Genomic DNA, 21,542 nt, shown 5'->3' with positions numbered 1-21,542 from the left:
GATGCTGAGCATCTTTTCATGTGCCTATTGGCCATCTGTATGTCTTCTTTTAAGAAATGGCTATTTAGGTCTTCTGCCCCTTTTTTGATTGGGTTGTTTTTTTGTTTTTTGTTGTTGAGTTGTATGGGTTGTTTGTATATTTTGGAGATGAAGCCCTTGTGGATTGTATTATTTGCAACTATTTTCTCCCATTCTATAGGCTGTCTTTTCATTTTTTAAAAAATGGTTTCCTTTGCTCTGCAAAAGCTTGTCAGTTTGATTAGGTCCCATTGGTTTATTTTTGCTTTTATTTCTATCGCCTTGGGAGATTGACCTAAGAAAACATTTACGTGGTTGTGTTAGAGAATGTTTCACCTATATTCTCTTCTGGGAGTTTTATGGTATCTTATGTTTAAGTCTTTAAGCCATTTTGAGTTTATTTTTGTGCACAGTGGAGGGTGTGTTCTAGTTTCATTGATTCACATGCAGCAGTCCAGTTTTCCCAGCACGACTTGACTTGCTGAAGAGAGTCTCGTTTTCCCATTTTACATTCTTACCTCCTTTGCCAAAGGTTAATTAACCATAGTTGACTAGGTTTATTTCTGGGCTCTATTTTGTTCCATTGATCTCTATGTCTGATTTCATACCAGTACCACATTGTTTTGATTACTGCCGCTTTGTAATATTGTCTAAAGTCTGGGAGAGTTATGCCTCCTGTTTTGTTTCCTCAACATTGCATTGGTGATTCTGGGTCTTTTATGATTCCACACAAATTTTTGGATTATTTGTTTTCATTCTGTGAAAAATGTCATGGGTAATTTGATAGGGATCACATTAAATCTGTAGATAGTTTTGGGCAGTATGGCCATATATACAGTATTAATTTTTCAAATCCAAGAGCATGAAATCTCTTTAATTCCTTTGAAATATCTTTAATTTTCTTTACTAATGTTTTATACTTCTCAGCATGTAAATCTTTCACCTACTTAAAAAGGGTTAGTTCTAAGTATTTTATTTTTGGGAGTGCAGTTTTAAAAGGTATTGTTTTTTATATTCCTTTTCTAATATTTCTAATATTGTTAGTATACAGATATACAACCAATTTCTGAATGTTTATCTTATAACTAGCTACTTTGTTCATTTCTTTTATTAGATTGAGTAGGTTTTGTGTGGAGTCTTAAGGGTTTTCTACATATATTTTCATGTCTCTGCATATAGTGACAATCTTACCTCTTCTTTTCCAATTTGGATACTTTTATTTTTTTTCCTTTTCTTTTCTTTGTCTGATTGCTGAGGCCAGAACTTCCTATTCTATTTTGAGGAAAAGTGGCAAGAGTGGGCCTCCTTGCCTTGTTCCAGATTTTAGCAGGAAGTCTTTAAACTTTTCTCAGCTGAGGATTTTACTGGCTGTAGGTTTGTCATAAATAGCTTTCTATTATGTTGAGATATGTTCCCTCTAGACCAATACCCTCTATACCCACTTTGGTAAGAGGTTTGTTTTTTTTTAAATCATGAATTGATGTCAGATTTTGTCAAATGCTTTTTCTGTATCAATTGAGTCAATCATATGGTTTTGGCTTTTGTTAATGTGGTATATGACATGGATTCATTTGCATATGTTTAACCATCCTTGTGAATTTGGAATGCATCCCAGTTAGTCATGACATATGATCTTTTTGATGTGTTGTTGGATTCAGTTGACTAAAATTTTTTGAGAATTTTACATCTATTTTCATCAAATATTTTGGCCTATAATTTTCTTTGTTGGTAGTATCTTTGTCTGGTTTGGGTATTAGGGTGATGGTGGCTTCCTTGAATGTCTTTGGGAGTGTTCTTTTTTTTTTTTTTTAGTGTTCTGGAACAGTTTGGGAAGGATTGGTATAAGTTCTTCTTTGTATGTTTGGTAGAATTTGCCTGTGAAACCATCTGATCCTGGACTTTTGTTTGTAGGGAGGTTTTTTTTTTTTTTAAATGACATACTCAATTTCATTTCTAGTGATTTGTCTGTTCAAATTATCTCTTGATTCAACTTTTGTGGGTTGAATGTTTCTAGAAAATTGTCTACTTCTTTTAGGTTGTCCAATTTGTTGGCATATAATTGTTTATAGTATTCTCTTATGGTTTTTGTATTTCTGCAGTATCTGTTAAGATTTCTCCTTTTTCATTTCTTATTTTGTTTATTTAAGTTCTATCTCTTTTCTTCTTGGTGAGCCTAGCCAGAGGTTTATCAATTTTGTTTACCCTTTCAAAGAACCAGCCCTTGGTTTTATTGATTTTTTTTTCTACTGTTTTTAAAATCTCTATTTTATTTATTTGCTCTCTGATTTTTATGATTTCCTTCCTTCTGCTGACTTATGTTTTGTTTGGTCTTTTTTTTTTTTTCTAATTCTTTTAGGTGGTAGATTAGGTTGTTTTTTTTTAGATTTTTTTGTTTTGTTTTTGAGGAAGGCCTATATCACTATGCACTTCCCTCTAAGAACTGCTTTTGCATCATCCCATAGATTTAGTATGATTGTGTTTTCATTGTCATTTGTCTCAAGGTATTTTTAATTTTTTGATTTCCTTGTTGACCCATTGACTTTTTAGTAGCATATTGTTTAGTCTCCATGTAGTTGGATTCTTTCTTGTTTCTTTTCCTGTGATTGATTTCTATTTTCAAGCCATTGTTGTCAGAGAAGATGCTTGACATAATTTCTATAATCTTAAGTTTGTTGAACTTAGTTTTGTGCCCTCATATGCGGTCAATCCTAGAGAATGTTCCATGTGCACTTGGAAAGAATGTATATTCTGGGGGGTTTTTGAATGTAATATCCTGAAAATAGTAAGTCTAACTTTCTGTTGTGTCATTTAGGGTCTGTATTATCTTATTGATTTTCTGTCTAGAAGATCTGTCCATTGATGGTAATGGGGTGTTAAAGTCTCCTACTATTATTGTATTCCCACAGATTTCTTCCTTTATGTCTGCTAGTATTTGTTGTATGGATTTTGGTACTCCTATATTAGGGGCATCTATGTTGATGAGTGTATATCCTCCTCTTTTTTTTTTTTTTTGTCTTTCTAGGGTTGCAGCCACAGCATATGAAGGTTCCCCAGCTAGAGGTTGAATTGGAGCTGTAGCCACTGGCCTACACCACACCCACGACCATGACAATTCAAGCTGTGCCTATGACCTACACCAAAGCTCATGGCAATGCCAGATCCTTAACCCACTGAACAAGGTCAGGGATCGAACCTGTGTTCTCATGGGTACTGGTCATATTCGTTTCCACTGAGCCATGATGGGAACGCCTATATCTTCTTGAATTGATCATTTTATCATTAAATAGTACCATCTTTATCTTTCTTTATTGCCTTGGTTTTAAAGTCTCTTGTATCCGATATGAGTATTGCAAGTCTTGCTTTGTTGTCACTTCCATTTGCATGAAGTATCTTTTCCATTCCCTCATTTTCAATCTATGTGTGTCCTTTGCCCTAAAGTGGGTCTCTTATAGGCAGCATATTGTAGCCTCTTGTTTTTTATTCAGTCTGCCACTTTATGTCTTTTGATTGGAGCATCTGGTCCATTGACATTTAAGGTAATTATTGATAAATATGTATTTATTGCACTTTTAAATCTTGTTTTCCAGTAAATTCTATGTTTCTCCTTTGTTCCTTTCTTTTTCTTTTTTTTGGTTGGATGATTTCCTTTTATGCTCGTGTCCTCTTCTTTTTGGTTTTTGTGAATGCATGGTGCGTTTTTGATTTGTGGTTGCTCTGTTTTTCAAGTATGTTAACCCCTTCCTTTATCTGATGATATTCATATAGGCTCAAACACATTCTTTAAAAAAGAAGTCTAAGTTTTCTTATTCTCTTTCTGCACATCTTATGGTTTTGATATCCTTTTCTACATATTCATGTTTATCCTTTTTGTGTCCCTTGTGTTATTGTCACTTTCACAATAGGCATTTTAAAAAATCTGTATACTGGCTTACTTAAGTGGTTACTTTCCAATTGTGATTTCCTCCATCCTATGTCTTCTTACTTCTTTCCTATTTAGCAGAGACCTTTCAAAATTTCTTTTAGCATAGACTTATTTAGGATAGAATATTACTGTATTCTTTTAGTTTTTGTTTGAGAAATGCTTTATTTCTCCTTCTATTCTAAATGATAATCTTTCTGGGTAGAGTATTCTAGGTTGCAGATTTTTCCCTTTTAGAAAATTGAGCATATCTTGCCAGCCCTTCTGGCCTGTAGTGTTTCTGTAGAGAAATCTGCTGTTAGAATTATGGGGGTTCCCTTACAGTTAACTCTTTATTTTTCTCTTGATGCCTTTAGAATCCTCTCCTTATCTTTAACTTTTGCCATTTTTATTTGCCATTTGCCTTTGGGTAGGTCTGTTTGGGTTCAACTTGTTCTGAACCCTTCATGCTTCCTCTATCTAGATATCTGTTTCCTGCTTTAGAGTTGGAAACTTTCAGCCATAATTTCTTCAAATATATTTTCACCCCTCCACTTTCTTTTTCTTCTCCTCTGGTATCCCTGTTATGCATAGATTGGCCATCTTTATATTATCCCATAGACCTCTTATATTGCTTTTTATTTTTTTTTCATCTGGCTTTCTGTCTGCTGTTCTGATTGGGTGATTTTCATAATTCTATCTTCCAAGTCATTTACTTATCCTCTGCATTATTCATTCTCCTGGCCAATGCCTTTAGCTCAGCTTTCATTCCTGCAAATGAATTTTCTAAGTTTTCTTGGCCTCCTCCTGCTTTATGGTTCCCTTTAAAAGTAAACTGTGTTACTCTTGATATCCATTCCTAATTCCTTCAGTATTTTTATTACCTCCTTTTCAGAACTCTTTGTCTGTTAGAGTGCAGAGGTCTGTTTCATTGTTTTCTTTCTTTTTTTTAAGATTTTTATTTTATCTATTACAGTTGATTTACAATGTTCCATCAATTTCTGCTGCTATATATATATATTTTTTTTTTCTTTTCCTACATTATCCTCCATGATATTTCATCACAGGTGACTAGATATAGTTCCCTGTGCTATACATCAGGATAGCATTGCTTATCCACTCCAGATGTAACAGTTTGCCTCTACTGACCCCAAACTCTCAGTCCATCTCACTCCCTCCACCTCCCCCTTGTCAACCACAAGTCTGTTCTCCAAGTCCATAACTTTGTTTCTTTGCCGCAGTTGGCATTATTTTATTCTTTTTAATGGCTGAGTAGTATTCCATTGTGTCTGTGTACTACATCTTCTTAATCCATTCATTTGTTGATGGACATTTAGGTTGTTTCCATGTCTTGGCTATTGTGAATAGTGCTTCAGTGAACATAGGGTTGCATGTATCTTTTTCAATGAAAGTTTTGTCCAGATATATACCCAAGAGTGGGATGGCTAGGTTGTATGCTAGTTCTATATTTAGTTTTCTGAGGTACCTCCATACTGTTTTCCATAGTGGTTGCACAAATTTACGTTCCCACAAATGGTGAAGGACAACTTTCTAGAGACTTACAGCCCACCAAAACTGAATCAAGAAGAGACAGATCAGTTGAACAGACTGATCACCAGAAATGAAATTGAATGTAAAATAAAAACGCTCCCTACATAGACTTGGAGAATAGACTTGTGGTTGCCTGGGGGTAGGGGGAGTGAGTGGGAGGGATCAGGAGCTTGGGGTTAACGGATGCAAGCTATTGCTCTTGGAATGGATTAACAATGAGATCCTGCTGTGTAGCACGTAGAACTATGTCTAGATACTTACGTCACAACATGACAATGGGAGGAAAAATTATGTATACATGTATGTGTAACTTGGTCCCCGTGCTGTACAGTGGAAAAATAAATAAAATTAAAAAAACAACCAACCAAACAAAAACACTCCCTACAAACAAAAGTACAGGACCAGATGGCTTCACAGTTGAATTCTACCAAGCATATGAAGAGGAACTTAAACTCATCCTTCTTAAAATTTTTGAAAATTTTGAAGAAGGAACACTCCCAAAGACATTCTATGAAGCCACCATTACCCTAATAGCAACCAGACAAAGATACTATCAAAAAAGAAAATTATAGGCCAATATCTTTGGTGAATGTAGATACATAAATTCTCAACAAAATTTTAGCCAACTGAATCCAACAACATATAAAAAAAAAGTTCATACATCAAAACCAAGTGGGATTCATCCCATGATCACAAGGATGGTTCAACATACATAAATCCATCAACGTCATACACCACATTAACAAAAGAAAAGTCAAAAACCACATGATCATCTCAATAGATGCAGAAAAAGCATTTGACAAAATCCAACATGCATTCATGAAACAAACTCTCACCAAAATGGCTATAGAGGGAACATACCTTAACATAATTAAAGCCATTTATGACAAATGCACAACCAATATAATACTCAATGGAGAGAAACTGAAAGCCTTCCTGATAAAATCTGGAACAAGACAAAGATGTCCACTCTTACCACTTTTATTCAGCATAGCATTGGAAGTCTTAGCCATAGCAATCAGACAAACAAAATAAATAAAATGTATCCAGATTGGAAGAGAAGAGGTAAATTTGTCACTCTATGCAGATGACATTGTTTTCTCCTTCAGAGGAATTCTCCTGTTCTTTGAACTGGAAATTGTTGCTGCGCTTCTTCATTTTGCTTTTATTTTTCTTACTGTGTGAGTTTAGGGAAGACAATTATTTCCTGTGGTCTTGGAGGGCTGTTTATACATGAGAGTATCCCTGGGTAGTTTTTTGTTTTTGTTTTTGTTTTTAATTTTATTTTCACACTGTACAGCAAGGGGATCAAGTTCCTGGGTAGTTTTCAAGGGCTTACTATTTTTTTGATGTGAGGGCTGCTTTTGGTTTTGATGCTTCCTCTCTCTTTCCTCAGTGTGTGCAGGCCATTATCCATCCTCTTGACAGAGGGTGTTAAGGTGTATGGCCTGCTAATGCTCCCAGGGTGGTGGGGATAATGGGTGGCACCTACAGGAGACACCTTTTTCCCGGGCCCTTGACAATGGCTTGGACCCACAGGGAGGTGGGGACAGTGCACAAAGTCCTTGGCAATGGTGGCGGCAGGACATGTGCATTCTCAGGGAGGGCAGTGGGCAACGCTTGTTTGCAGGGCCCTCCTCATTAGTGACCCCTGAGGTGAATGGGGCCACAGGTTGTGCTTGATCATGGGACCCTCAGTGGGTCTGACTCCAGACCCATCTGGAGTCCAAGATGGCTGTAGTGGTTTGCACCCACCCCTGTGGCCTGCGCAAGAGTCACCCTGCCACTTGAGAGTCTGCATGTGCTCAGAGATGTTCCTATGGTCGTCCTGCCCCCTACCACACACACTCCCCAACAGTGATGCCTTGTTTCTCTGGTCAGCCCAGGCCTCCTCCCACATGCCCTTAGCTGTGGAGCCCTTGTCTTAGCCCCCTCAGACTGTTTCCACACAGCCAACCTTAGTCTTCTCCCCAGAAATGACCTCTGAAGCCTGTCTTGGTGCCCAACCCCTGCCTGAGTGTCACAGGCTGTGGTGCACTGGGCAGTAGTACCAGTGGTCTGTGTGGCTCTCTCTTACGCTTTGCTCTCCTCAGACCAGCTGCTGTGCTTTCTTCTGAGGCCTTGAAGCTCCCCCTCTGTCCCAGCTGGTTGCCCTGTCAGTCAGGTGGCCTCCCAGTGTGCGGATTCCTTTGCTTTCCCACAGCTCCCTTTCAGGAGTGCTGATCTGGTCCTGATTCCTTTTTTCTCTTCCCTCTCTCTCTCTTTTTTTTCCTTTGGCTCTCCCAGTTATATGGAGGCTTTTTTTTTTTGCCATTTTTGAAGTCTGAGGTCTTCTGCCAGAATTCAGTGGGTGTTCTATGTGAATCATTCTAGATTTTTGTGTAGATTTTGGGGGGGGGATGTTATTTGTGAGAGAAAATAAACTCCCTGTTCTACTCCTCTGTCATCTGTTTTTTTTTTTTTTTTTTTTTTTTTTGTCTTTTTGCCTTTTCTAGGGCCGCTCCTGCAGCATATGGAGGTTCCCAGGCTAGGGGTCTAATCAGAGCTGTAGCCGCCGGCCTACGCCAGAGCCACAGCAACATGGGATCCAAGCCGAGTCTTTGACCTACACCACAGCTCATGGCAACGCCGGATTCTTGACCTACTGAGCAAGGCCAGGTATCGAATCCGCAACCTCATGGTTCCTAGTCAGATTCATTAACCACTGAGCCACGATGGGAACTCCTCCTCTGCCATCTTGATCCTGGATCCAAAAAGGGCTTTCGTCTAAGTGGGAAAGCTCCACATGCCTGTTGGTGTGGGATGAAGGAGGAATGTGTTGGAAAGAGTGAAGATGGCACTTTCACTAAGATGGAGTTTTGAAATTTGAGAGCCAGGCTGATGGGGTTTAGCATCAAAGTGGAGTCTCTACCCTGAAACTGCATGTTTTTTAAAGTAGCATGGTACTATGTATAAACGGCATAGACGTTGTGCTAGAAGATCTAGATTCTTTTTTTTTTTTTTTTGTCTTTTTTTTTTTGTTGTTGTTGTTATTGTTGCTATTTCTTGGGCCGCTCCCACGGCATATGGAGGTTCCCAGGCTAGGGGCTGAATCGGAGCTGTAGCCACCGGCCTACGCCAGAGCCACAGCAACGCGGGATCCGAGCCGCGTCTGCAACCTACACCACAGCTCACGGCAACGCCGGATCGTTAACCCACTGAGCAAGGCCAGGTATCGAATCCGCAACCTCATGGTTCCTAGTCAGATTCGTTAACCACTGCGCCACGACGGGAACTCCTCCAAGATCTAGATTCTGATACTCACCAGGTTCTAACAGTCACTTCATTTCTTATTTATTTATTTATTTATTTATTTATTTAAATTACTCAAATGAATTTATCACATCTGTAGTTGTATAATGATCATAACAATCTGATTTCGCAGGATTTCTATCCCACAGCCCAAGCACATCCCCCCACCCCCCAAACTGTCTCCTCCGGAGACCTTAAGTTTTTCAATGTCTGTGAGTCAGCATCTGTTCTGCAAAGAAGTTCAATCTGTCTTTTTTTCAGATTCCACGTGTCAGTGAAAGCATTTGATGTTGGTGTGTCATTGTATGGCTGGCTTCACTTAGCATGATAGTTTCTAGGTCCATCCATGTTGCAAAAAATGCTGGTATTTCGTTCTTTTTAATGGCTGAGTAATATTCCATTGTGTATACGTACCACATCTTCTGGATCCACTCCTCTGTCGATGGACATTTAGGTTGTTTCCATGTCTTGGCTATTGTAAATAGTGCTGCAATGAACATTGGAGTACATGTGTCTTTTCGAGTCGTGGTTTTCTCTGGATAGATGCCCAGGAGTGGGATTGCTGGATCAAATGGTAGTTCTATTTTTAGTCACTTCATTTCTTTAAATATCAAAATGGGAATAATAATTCCTATCTCCAGAGGCTGTAGTGAGAATAAATGAGCTCACTTATGTGAAAGTTCCTTACAGGTTGTAAATCAACACAATCACTGTTTTCAATATCAATAAGTTAGGCAATAACACATTTAAGTAGGCAAGCTGAATTTCTTCCTCAAAGGACTAATTTTTATTGGTCAAATGAAAAACAAGCCGGTAATAATGAGTGTTCTTTAGATATGTTTTCTCCCTATGTGTATAAGGGACTGTGTTTTTCAGCATGTTTTTATTAGCAGAACTGTCATTAGAATCCAGCTCTCCTAATTTCTAGACTAGTACCTTTTGAGTTTACCACTTGCTTCTAGTAACTTTATTTAGAACACCGCCTTCCTTCCAAAGCAGAGAGATTTCTCTTACCTAGTAAGTTTTGTGAAAGCCTTCATTTCTGGAAATGACTTTTATATAGCATATTAGAATGTTAGAGCAAGAAGTATCCTTAGTATATACTACTTCCAGTTTCCCTTGGTTACAGACTTTAGAGCCTAAAATGCCTTTCTAATGTGGCTAGATGTGTGGTCTCTTAAGCATGGGTCTTAACTCTGAGTCCAGTGCTCTTTCTGGTGTTCACACTGTCTCTTTCCAAGGGCGCAGCATGTTGGGAAGGTGAGAACCAGGGCGAACTTGCTCTTTTGGAGTATACATTCCCCGGCATGTATTTGGCTTATAGCGAAGGGCACAGATGGTGAGGATGACAGACTGCAGGTTTGCTCGTGCTGCACAGTGGAGAAGGTCATGCATGTCCCTAGCATATTTCCACCCTAGTATCTGGCAGCTCTGGGTCTGTTTCACTTCTTCTTTGGAAGGACTACCTCATTCTAAGGGTTGACAGGTGCTGGATAGGAAAGTTTTCCAGTCAGGAGATTATGGCTTGTGTTTTAAAGAGTTTGTTGTGGAGACATCGGATTAGAAGCTGGCTTTGAAAGCCTTAGCAGCAAAGTCTTTGGCAGAATCTGTTTTCATGTATATGTGTGTAGACGTGTACAAGGGCCATTTATGTATACAGCAGCATAGCTCTGTGTATCTGCATATGTTTGGAATTAAAATTAAAAGTCCATTCAAGTGTTTATGTGTGACTATGAGTTTAGATATACACATTTGGATAATTGTGTATATATTCATCTGTGCAGGCAGAAATGAACAACACAGAGTGTATATGTATAGAATGTATAGCTGTGTATGCATATAGCTACTTCTCTGTGTATAAATTTGTGCAAATATGTGTATACATACGTGTGTGTTTGTGGAGGGTGTACGTGCATGTCCACACACATGTGAGGGGTTTTTAATTTTCTAGAAGTTGAAGACTAGAGCTTACTTTCCCCTCTTTTCATCCTACTAATTATGCTAACACTACTTCAATTTGTATATGCTTATGCATGTATTATCTCATTCGTTTCTCATGAAGGCCTTGGGAGATTGGTAGGGAAAGGAGTGTCACCCCCATTTTTCAGACTCAGACAAAGTAATTAGGTTCCAAGAAAGTAAGTGACTTACTCAAAGCAGCTGAAATGATGTGCTATGAAAGTATGTTTTCACCTTGGGCCCTTAAGCACTTTCTTATTGATAACCCAAGCACAATCCCTTTGTCAATTTTTCTATGTTTTTCAGCACTTTATTTTCTGTACCATTTAGTAGCTAATGTAGTAAGTAAAACCTAGACTAGATAGCCAACCCAACAATCTGGGTTTTAGCCCAACTTTGCCAATGATTTATGTAACCTTGTACCGATTCTTTTACTCCCAACTTTTATTTGTAAAATGAAAGGATTCAGAATACTTTCTGTTCTTTCATTCTGTGCTATGGAATGTGATTTTGACATGTAGAGGTTATCAATCACATTTAAAAAGAGCAGTTCTTACCTGTCTTATACAGTGGAGATGTGTTTGACATGAGAATATCTAGTACATAAGGTAAAGTCATAGTATTGTACTTTGCTCTGCCTAAGGTGATTGACTTTTGAACATGAAAAACAAGTGAATAAGTCCTGAATAGATTTATCCAAGGTACAGATGGTTTTTCAGGGATTGTTTTAAGAACATGCTATCACAGCTTACACATTCATGATTTGTCATAGAACCAAAGAAGCTGTACCTGGTACTTCCTTATGTGATGGAATTGGGATCTTGGACATTCTTTGGCTTTGGTTCTAGGTGAGGGATATGTTGATTTGGTGGAATATTTGTCCTCCTTAATTCTACTGGTGGTGGAATGGTGAAGTTGGTTTCTTCTAAGACCTTTATTAATTAAGGAATAAAACCAAACACAATACTTGCTTTTTAAATTTATTTTCTTGCTATGACCTCCACTGGATCCATGTTTCATATTTTATCATCTGGACTATCATTGATTATAAGGTGTGCCATTATTTTATTTGTCACTAAAGAAAAAAGTTTCCAATTAAACCATGAAATGCCTTGAATCATAGGACACATCTCTGTTTCAGAGGTGTTAATGTGAAAAAAAAATACATTTCAGAATCAATGAAATATGGTAATTATCTGATTGAGGGAAGTTGGATCTATTCTTAGAAACTAGACCCTATTTGACTGGACTTGACATAATTCATGCCTCTCTTTTCCTAAAAGTTAGTCTTTCTCTCCCTATAGAGGATAGACCTAGATGTATAAGCATCCTTTCTAAAAGCTGGTCATGATTTGCTATGGATGGTTCAGGATGGTGTCAGCCATGAATTCTTTCTCTTATTTTTTAATATGGCTGTACCCATGGCATATGGAAGTTCCTGGGCCAGGGGTTGAATCTGAGCTATAGCTGCAACTTATGCCACAGCTGTGGCAATGCTGGATCTTTAACCCACGCCTCTGCAGCCACCTGAACTGCTGCAGTCAGATTCTTAACCCACTGTGCCATAGCAAGAACTCCTCTCTTTCTTCTAAAATGCAGGAAATCTCCTTGGCTGTGGAGGCCTGATGATGATACCGCTGATAATACGATACAGTTTTAGCATCGTGTTTAGAAGTGGACCAGGATTCAACTCTTAACTCCTCGTAACCTATGTGTTCAGTAATTACTGGGTAAAATAATTTATCTGAATCTCACTTTCCCAGTCTATAAAAGTAGACATACTAATAGTTCTCAGAGTTGCAGTGAGTTTTAAAAGAGGTAATGTGTATAATGCGCTTGGCCTGGTGTTGGGCCTTCTTGTATCAGTAACACTATTATTCTCTGAGCCTACAAGTGCTTAACTGAGTAGGCTTCCTTAGCTCTCAATAAAGGGTTACCTGTAATTGTTTATTGTCCCTTGTCTCTTTTCCTTTGGAGATAAAACAGCTAAGGATTAGTAATAATTCTAACACTTTGGTAAGTCTCTCTCTCTCTCTCTCTCTCTTTTTTTTTTTTTTTTTTTGTCTTTTTATGGCCATACCTGTGGCATATGGAGGTTCTCAGGATAGGGGTCCAATTGAAGCTGTAGCTGCCAAGCTACACCACAGCCACTGCGATGCAGGATCTGAGCCACATCTGAGACCTACATCACAACTCACAGCAAGGCCAGATCCTTAGCCCACTGAGCGAGGCCAGGGATTGAACCTGCATCCTCATGGATACTAGTCAGATTCATTTCCACTGCACCATGGCGGGAACTCCCAGTATAACAGTCTTTATTTTCTCTGTTCTGATAGGACAGGTAGGATGCTCAGCAATCAAGTCAGTGTGGTGGATACAGAGCCTGGGCTGGGAGGCCCTCATCTTGGTCAGTCCTACCCTGGGCCTCTGAGTAAAGGACTTGCACTTAAAAAACAGTGGGCATCCCTACTGGGTTTAATTTATTAATGCTTTAGAAACCTTGAGCTTTGGAACCGGAAGAATTGACTGTTAGGCTCAGTTTTTTCATTTGTAGCTTTGCACCTTAGGAATGCCAATTTGCCTTTTTTGAGCTTCAGTTTTTTTTCATCAATAAAATGAGGATGGTGTACTTTGCCTTACCTGCACATGTCTTCAAATAGCTGAATTTAGAAGAGAATTCCTTCTTTGGGATTGGTAAGGTCTACAAAAACAGGAATAGGACTACTTGTTGGAGGGAGTGGATTCTATTCATTTAAGGTCTTTCATTTTGTCCTCTAAAGTTGTAGCGAATGTCCTGTTCCTTGAAGGGATGTATATACAAATCGTTGATGAACTGGCTGGAAATGAAAATTGTGACCTCAAGGATTCCTCTGCTTTCTTAACTTATGAATCCTGTTTTCTAGAGCAGTTGCAATAGTGATGTGTTTTGAAAGTTTTATAAATAGTAAGCATGAAAGAATACTGCTAGTTTTTTTTTTACCCAATATTGTCTCTTGTACAAAGGTGGTAATTATATTGATTCACTAAATATTGCAAAGCGCCTAATCAATGCCAGGTCCTGTGTGTAGAAGTGTCAGTATAGTGATAAATCAGACATTGTCCCAACACCTAAGAATTTCCCAGTTGAGAATGACATGAAGGCACAGTTACACTGCAGCATGCTCAGACTTCATGAGGCCAAGGGCTATGTCTGACTTGTCAATTGCTGGATCTGTAGCATCCAATAAGTAACTATTTACTGAATGAACGGTTGGTTGTATAAAGAAAGCTTTTTTTGTTTGTTTGTTTTAATCTTTTCCGGGCTGCACCCTTAGCCTATGGAGGTCCCCAGCTAGGGGTCTAATCAGAGCTATAGCCACCGGCCTATGCCAGGGCTGCAGAAATGCCAGATCTGAGCCACATCTGCTACCTACACCACAGCTCGTGGCAACGTCAGATCCTTAACCCACTGAGTGAGACCAGGGATCAAACCTGCAACCTCATGGTTCCTAGTCGGATTCATTTCTGCTGTGAAATGAACTCCAAAGAAAGCTTCTTGATGGTGGAGTCTGAGCTGAATGAGTTAGTTATCTAGGATAAGAATTAAGGAGACACGAGAGCATTCCAGGCAGAGTAATTAGCATATGCCAGTGCAAGGAGGTTTATGAGGTATGCTTGCACAGAGAACGGCAAGTGGTTTTTAATGATTGGAATATGAAGTGTGAAGATGCTAGAGGTGGATGAGGAGGAGGAGTGTAAGCAGGTCAGGTTGCGTAGGAGTTTCAACTTTATCTTAAAGGTAATGAGAAACTATTGAAGAATTTTAAGTGGGGGAGCTGTACATTCTAGCACAATACTGGGTTACCATCCAAATACTTTGAACCATGCTTCCAGCACTGGGGATTATTAACTCTGAGTCATTTATACACTTTATCAGTGATACAAAATGTTCACATAGCCAGTGCCTTGTGGCATTCCTGGTCCTTTATTATTCCCTCTTTTGATCTTCACTGGAATTTAACGAGGTAGTTTATTATCTTTGTTTTGTAGATAATAGAACTGAGATCAAGAAGGGTTGAATGGCGTCAGGTATCTGATTCCCTGTCTTCATTGCTCTCCTCTTAGCCATTCTTTTATCAAATGAAAGAGATATAATTAAAAGATGGGAAAAGTTGCAAATGTCAAGATCTTTGGGAGTTTCTCCCCATTATTGAACTGCAAGTTATTGAAGAAGGGGACTAAGCAAACCTGAGCTGTGCTTTGTGGCTTACATGTCTTTCTGCTTTTCTAGGAGGAGTAATAGCTACTATTTATTGAGTAGGTAATAGGTGCCAGCCACTGTGCTTTATATGAGTTAGCCTAATTGGTCTTCACTATTTCCTTGTGAAGACATTGTCATCCCCACTTCACAGATAAGAAAACAGATTTTCCTGAACACTCATAACTGCTATTGAGGAGAACCAGATTAGAAATAGGGTTTTCTAAGTCCCTATCCAGGATGCTTTGCACTGTGGCAGGGGACTGAGAAAAAAGATGTCAGAGAGGTCTTATAAAGGAGACTGTGGTAAAGCCTTAGGTCTGTTGTTCATTAGTGAGGAGGAGGCGCCCTGGGGCTCCTGCCATATGGCAGAGAGGAGAACACCTGCTTGGTAAAAACCTGCGCTGGTTTGGTACCTACAATTAAAAGCACTCAGGCTGTCAAGGACGTTTTCTCCCCCAATTTAGAACATTGTCCCTGTGGCTAGTCCTTTACTGGTTTGAAATGGGGGATATGGTTTTTACTGTGGTAGCATGGCATTATTTTCCATATGTAAAATAGCAATAACAATAACTTCCAGGGGAAATGGTAATTAAGAATATTCACCTAAAAGTTATTACCTTTCACCCAACTATTAGATTAAAATCAAATAGGACTAAAATTCTTGTAACTAGCAACTGTCATTCTGGGATCTACCTTTCCCATTGTCTTGGTAATTTTGAATTTTTGTGTTGGATTTCTATTTTCCCTGTGCAATACTTTTCTCATTTTTAGTTTGCTTTTGCATTTTGATGCATCCTGTCTTCCAGTAGCTTTAAGAAATTAAATGGAGAGTAAATATTTAATACCTTCAGGTCTCAAAATAGAGCATTTCTATTCTGCTCTCAACTTTGGTTGATCCTTGCTGAGGATGGAAATCTAGGTTGGAAATGATTTTCTACCAAAATTTGGAAAACATTGCACTTTTGTCATCTAGCTTTCAGCATTGTCTATTGAAGTCCAAAGCCATTTTTTTCCTGCTTCTTTCTTTTAGATCTATTTTATATTTCATTTGGGAAACTTGTATATCTTCTTTGCCACTTTCTTTCAAATGTTACTACTTTTCCCTGTATTCACCTATTTGTGAATTTTAGAGTTGTGCAATTATTACCATAATCTAGTTTTTTGTTGTTTTGTCATTTGTTTGTATCCCTAGAGATAGACTAAGATAGATGGATCATTTGGAGAAATTTCCTTTTTTTCTGTCTTGGAAATTTAGTCTGGTCAGTTCTAGAGTAAGAATCTTTCATCTCCTGTTTTGAGAATAAAAGGTTGACTAATATTCCAGGTGCATGTAAGGGAAGAGGGTTAGGAATCTCAGCATTCAGTATGCATGTATTCACTTCATTACCAGGCTTTTGCTATAATGCTCTTATGTTTAACTGTATCTGACATTCTCTAATACAGAAATCCTCTTTTTCACCTTCTCCAGAGAATAAACCCCCAATTGTCTTCTAGGAAATTGGAGGGCAATCACCTAATGGTATAGAGTAAGTAAAGAGTTTGGGGATCTCAGTGCATTTTAAATAACTTTCATTGAATCTGTCTTTAGTCCCTGACCCCCTCCCCCCACTTCTCCAGTTTCAGAAGTATATAGTGCTACCAATTATTGGGCCTTTTGAGGATTCTGAAGCATAGATGTGTAGATTGATTTTCAGCTTTGCCTGCTGTCAGCATTGAATTCAGCCACCTTGAGTCAGTTACTGCTCACCTATGTCATTGCCTTCTTTGCTGATCTTGCCTCCTTTCCTGTTCTCCCCAAACTTCGGGGTTTAACAGCATTTTAAAAAAAGAAAAAGGAGTTCCCACTGTGGCACCATGGGTTAAGGATCTGGCATTGTCTCTGCAGAAGCTTGGGTTGCTGCGGAGGCACTGGTTGGATCCCCAGCCTGGCACAGTGGGTTTAGGATCCCACATTCCCACAGCTGTAGTGTAGGTGATGGCTGAGGCTCCGATTTGATCGCTGACTCAGGAACTTCCATATGCTGGGGGTGTGGCCAAAAAAAAAGACCATGATTGTGTTCAATCTGCCATCTTTACCAGGCTTCATCTTCAACTCCTTATATTTCTGTGTTTAAAATATAATGAGAAGTTAGCTAGCTTTACACATAATTGACAATTTTTATTTTTAAAAGGCAACTTTGTTGAAGTGTTATTTACGTTCCATGAAATTCACTCATACTAATCATACATTCAATGATTTTCATTAAAATTATAGACTTGTGGAAGCTTCACTGCAATCTAGTCTTATAACATTCCCATCACCTAAAAAAGTTGTCAGTTTGAAAGGGTACTTGCCTGGTTTTATGTTTCTGTAGCACTTTGTATGACTTTGCTAAAGGGTGCCTCTCATATTGTGATTTTTAAAAGTGTTTTTCTAATCTAAGCATTTTATTTAGCAGCAAGTTTGATCTTCAAACTTGGGTTCATGTGAGAATGCCTGGAGGGCTTATTAAAACATAGAGTGTCTGGTTTAGTAGGTCTGGGTAGGGCCTGAATATTTTCATTTCCAGCACATTCCCAGATGATGATGATGTTGCTGGTCTGGGGACCTCACACTGAGTACCACTGATCTATGATGGCTTCACAGGCAAATTCTATCAAACAGTCAGAGAAGAGTTAACATCTGTTCTTCTAAAAATCTTCCAAAAAATTGCAGAGGAAGGAACACTCCCAAGCTCATTCCATGAGGCCACCATCACCCCTATACCAAAACCAAACAAAAATGCCACAAAAAATAAAATTACAGGCTAATATCACTGATGATCATATATGCAAAAATCCTCAATGAAATATTAGAAAACAGAATCAAACTATATATCAAAAGGATCATACACCATGATCAAGTGAGATTTATCCCAGGGATGCAAGGATTCTTCAGTATCCACAAATCAATCAGTGTGGTATACCACATCTGCAATCTGAAGAATAAAAACCATATGATCATCTCAATAGATATAGAAAAAGCTTTTGACAAAATCCAACATTATTTTATGAAAAAAAAAACCCTCCAGAATGTGGGCATAGGGAACCTACCTCAACATAATATATGACGGACCCACAGCTGACAACATTCTCAATGGTGAAAATCTGAAAGAATTCCTGCTTAGATCAGGAATAAGACAAGCATATGCACTTTCACAGCTGTTATTCAATATAGTTTTGAAAGTCCTAGTCATGGCAATCAGAGAAGAAAAAGAAATCAAAGGAATCCAAATTGGAAGAGAAGAATTAAAAATGTTGCTATTTTTAGAAAATCCTAAGATGCTGCCAGAAAACTGTTAGAGGTCATCAATAAATTTGGTAAAATTGCAGGATATAAAATTAATACACAGAAATCAATTCATTTCTATATACTAATGATGAAAGATCAGAGAAATTAAGGAAACCATCCCATTTACCATCACATCTAAAAGAGTAAAATACCTAGGAATAAGCCTACCTAAAGAGACAAAACTGTAAGATACTGATGAAAGAAATCAAAGATGACACAAACAAATGGAAAGATATACCATGCTCTTGGATTGGAAAAATCAATATTGTCAAAATGACTATACTACCCAAGGCAATCTTAATTCCTATCAAGATACCAATGACATTCTTCACAGGACTAAAACAAAATATTTTAAAATTGGTGTGGAAACACAAAATACCTTGAATTTCCAAAGCAATATTTAAAAGGAAAAATGGAACTGGAGGAATCAGACTTCCTGCCTGTAGACTACTACAAAGCTACAGTCATCAAAATAGTATGGTACTGGCACAAGAATGGAAACAGGGATCAATGGAACAAGATAAAAAGCCCAGAAAAAAAAAACCCAAGCACCTGTGGTCAACTAATCTATGACAGAGGAGGCAGGAGCATATAATGAAAGAAAGATAGTCTTTTCAATAAGCAGTTCTGGGAAAACTGGATAGCTACATGTAAAAAAATGGAATTAGAACACAATACAGAAAAATAAACTCAAATTGGATTAAAGACCTAAATGTAAGGCTGGATACTGTAAAATTCCTAGAGCAAAACATAGGCAGAATTCTCCTTGACATAAATTTCAGCAACATCTTGTTTGATCCACCTCCTATAAGGACAGTAAAAACAAAAATAAACCAATGGGACCTATTTAAACTCAAAAGCTTCCCCATAGCAAAGGATACATTAAAAAAAAAGACAATCCACAGAATGGGAGAAAACCTTTGCAAATGATGCAATAGACAAGGGCCTTGTCTCTAAAATGTACAAATAGCTCATACAACTCAACAATAAAAGAACAAACAACCCAATCAAAAAATGAGCAGAAGACCTAAATAGACATTTATCCAAAGAAGACATACAGATGGCCAGTAGGCACATAAAAATTACTCATCATCACTAATTATTAGAGAAATGCAAATCAAATCTACAATGAGATAGCACTTCACACCAGTCAGAATGGCCATCATTAATAAGTCAATATATAACAAATGCTGGAAAGGGTGTGGAGAAAAGGGAACCCTTCTTCACCGTTGGTCGAATGTAAACTTATATAACCATCATAGAAAACAATATGGAGGTTCCCCAGAAAACTCAATGTAGAACTTCTATATGATCCCATGACCCCACTCCTAGGCATATATTTGGAAAAAAAACTATTATTCAAAAAGTTACGTGTACCCCTATGCTCATTGCAGCACTATTCACAATAGCCAAGACATGGAAACAACCTAAATATCCATCAATAGATGAATGGATTTAAGAAGATGTGCTACATATGTTCAATAGAATACTACTCAACAATAAAAAAGGATGAGATGATGTCATTTGCAGCAACACAGATGCAACTAGAGATTCTCATATTAAGTGAAGTAAGTCAGGAAGAGAAAGGCAAATACTATATGATATCACTTATGTATGTAATCTAATGGCATGAATGAATTTATTTACAAGGCAGAAATAGACTCAGAGACATAGAGAACAGACTTGTGGTTGCCAAGGGGGAGGGGGAAGGGAGTTAGTAGATTTTAACTATTACATTTAGAAAGGATAAGCAATAAGGTCCTATTGTAATCATAGGGAACTATATCCAATCTTTTGGAATAGAACATGATGGAAGTTTATGTGAGAAAAAGAATGTATGTATATGCATGACTGGGTCACTTTGATGTACAGCAAAAATTGGTACAACATTGTAAATGAGCTATACTTAAAAAAAAGAACTACCATATGATCCCATGATCCCACATGGAGATTTCTTGAGTGCCTACTTTTCTGTGACCTAATTGGTCAAATACCTCATTGTATTTGAAAATTGGAACATCTTGAGGAATGCCATAGAGATTTACAGTTTGCCAAGGACATTAAATAAGCATCTTCCTGGACCATGATTTTGGTGCTGCTGATTGTGATATGGGATGGAGAGGTATCACTTTTTGTGCTTCTAGTAGTTGTTTGACTTAATAGTGTTCATGTTATTTTAAAAATGTTTTTATTAGAGTTTAGTTGATTTACAATGCTGTACCAATTTCCCATGTTATTTTTGATGAAATAATTTTGTCTATGTAGCAACTTTTGACTCTGTAAATCTCCTAGGCTGGTGCCCCAATACTGTGAAGGATTGGATTCTATACAATCATTGTATAGCATATTAAGAAGCTTTCCAGAGTACATGCTGGGTGAGAGCAGTATGAAAAATCAGGGGGAAAATGTTGCTGCTTTTAGGACAGGGCTGGCACTTGTTTAGCTATACCTATGTGATGTTTTAAGAAGTCAGCCTCTTTCTCTCTCCAGTATAAGGTGCTAAAGGATTAATTCAGATGTTCTGATGGCATGAATCTTGGGTCAAAGGGAAGGATGTCCAAATCTGAGACTATATGTTAGTTTTAGATGGATTTGTAAACCTGAGATGATAGGGGATCCTGTTTTTATGTTGCATGGCCAAGGCAAAATTCTCTGCCAGTGGAAATGCTTGCACTGAGTGTTGGGAATGTTTGCCCTCTCCTTCTATCTTTGTGGTATTTTCATCTTCCCACAACGATGGGACCCCTGGCCAGCCTCATAGCTTGTCCTGTCAATCCCATCGTCTACCTCATCATGCTCTGAGGAATCATTGCCTTTGCAGCACATGTTTTATTTCCTTCAATAAAAGGGGATGAAAATATTCTAATTGGAGTGTGCCTTTCTTTCTTCCTTTCCTTTTTCCCTTTCTTTATTTTCTAATTTTTAATTTTGAACTAATTTCAAACTTAAGAAAACCTAAGAAAAATATATTACGACATATTTTTTTCCAGAAAGTTTAAGAATAAGTTGTAGATAAGATGTCCCTTTATCACTGTATATTTCAATGCATATTCTTTCTTCACCTCAGTTTTATTTTAAACATCAACTGATTAAGAGAAATGGCCCTAAATGTTTGATGATGTAAGGTTGCCTTAGGCAATTATGGAGACTGAGAAGACCCATGATCTGCATTTGCAAGTTGAAAACCCATGAAAGCCAGTGGTGTAGTTTGAAGGCCAGACAGCCAGACAGCCATGATATAGATTCTAGTTGAAGTCTGATGCCTGAGAACCAGG

The 21,542-nt window shown here is 38.0% G+C and overlaps 1 protein-coding gene across 2 annotated transcripts in view; it reads left to right on the top strand.

Moving 5' to 3' along the window:
* The window catches only part of LOC100525597 (glycerophosphodiester phosphodiesterase domain-containing protein 4-like), a 164,574-nt gene that overhangs the window by 11,524 nt on the left and 131,508 nt on the right, over positions 1 to 21,542 (top strand). The window lies entirely within an intron of this gene.

The sequence above is a fragment of the Sus scrofa genome, chromosome 9 (genome assembly GCF_054392235.1).
Source record: "Sus scrofa isolate SSC_HxYL_T2T_F1_AM1 chromosome 9, Sscrofa_HxYL_maternal_Yorkshire_Landrace_v2.0, whole genome shotgun sequence".
Taxonomy (NCBI): domain Eukaryota; kingdom Metazoa; phylum Chordata; class Mammalia; order Artiodactyla; family Suidae; genus Sus; species Sus scrofa.
Note: the sequence above shows the minus strand (reverse complement) of the source record. Positions and strands in the feature narration are given on the sequence as shown.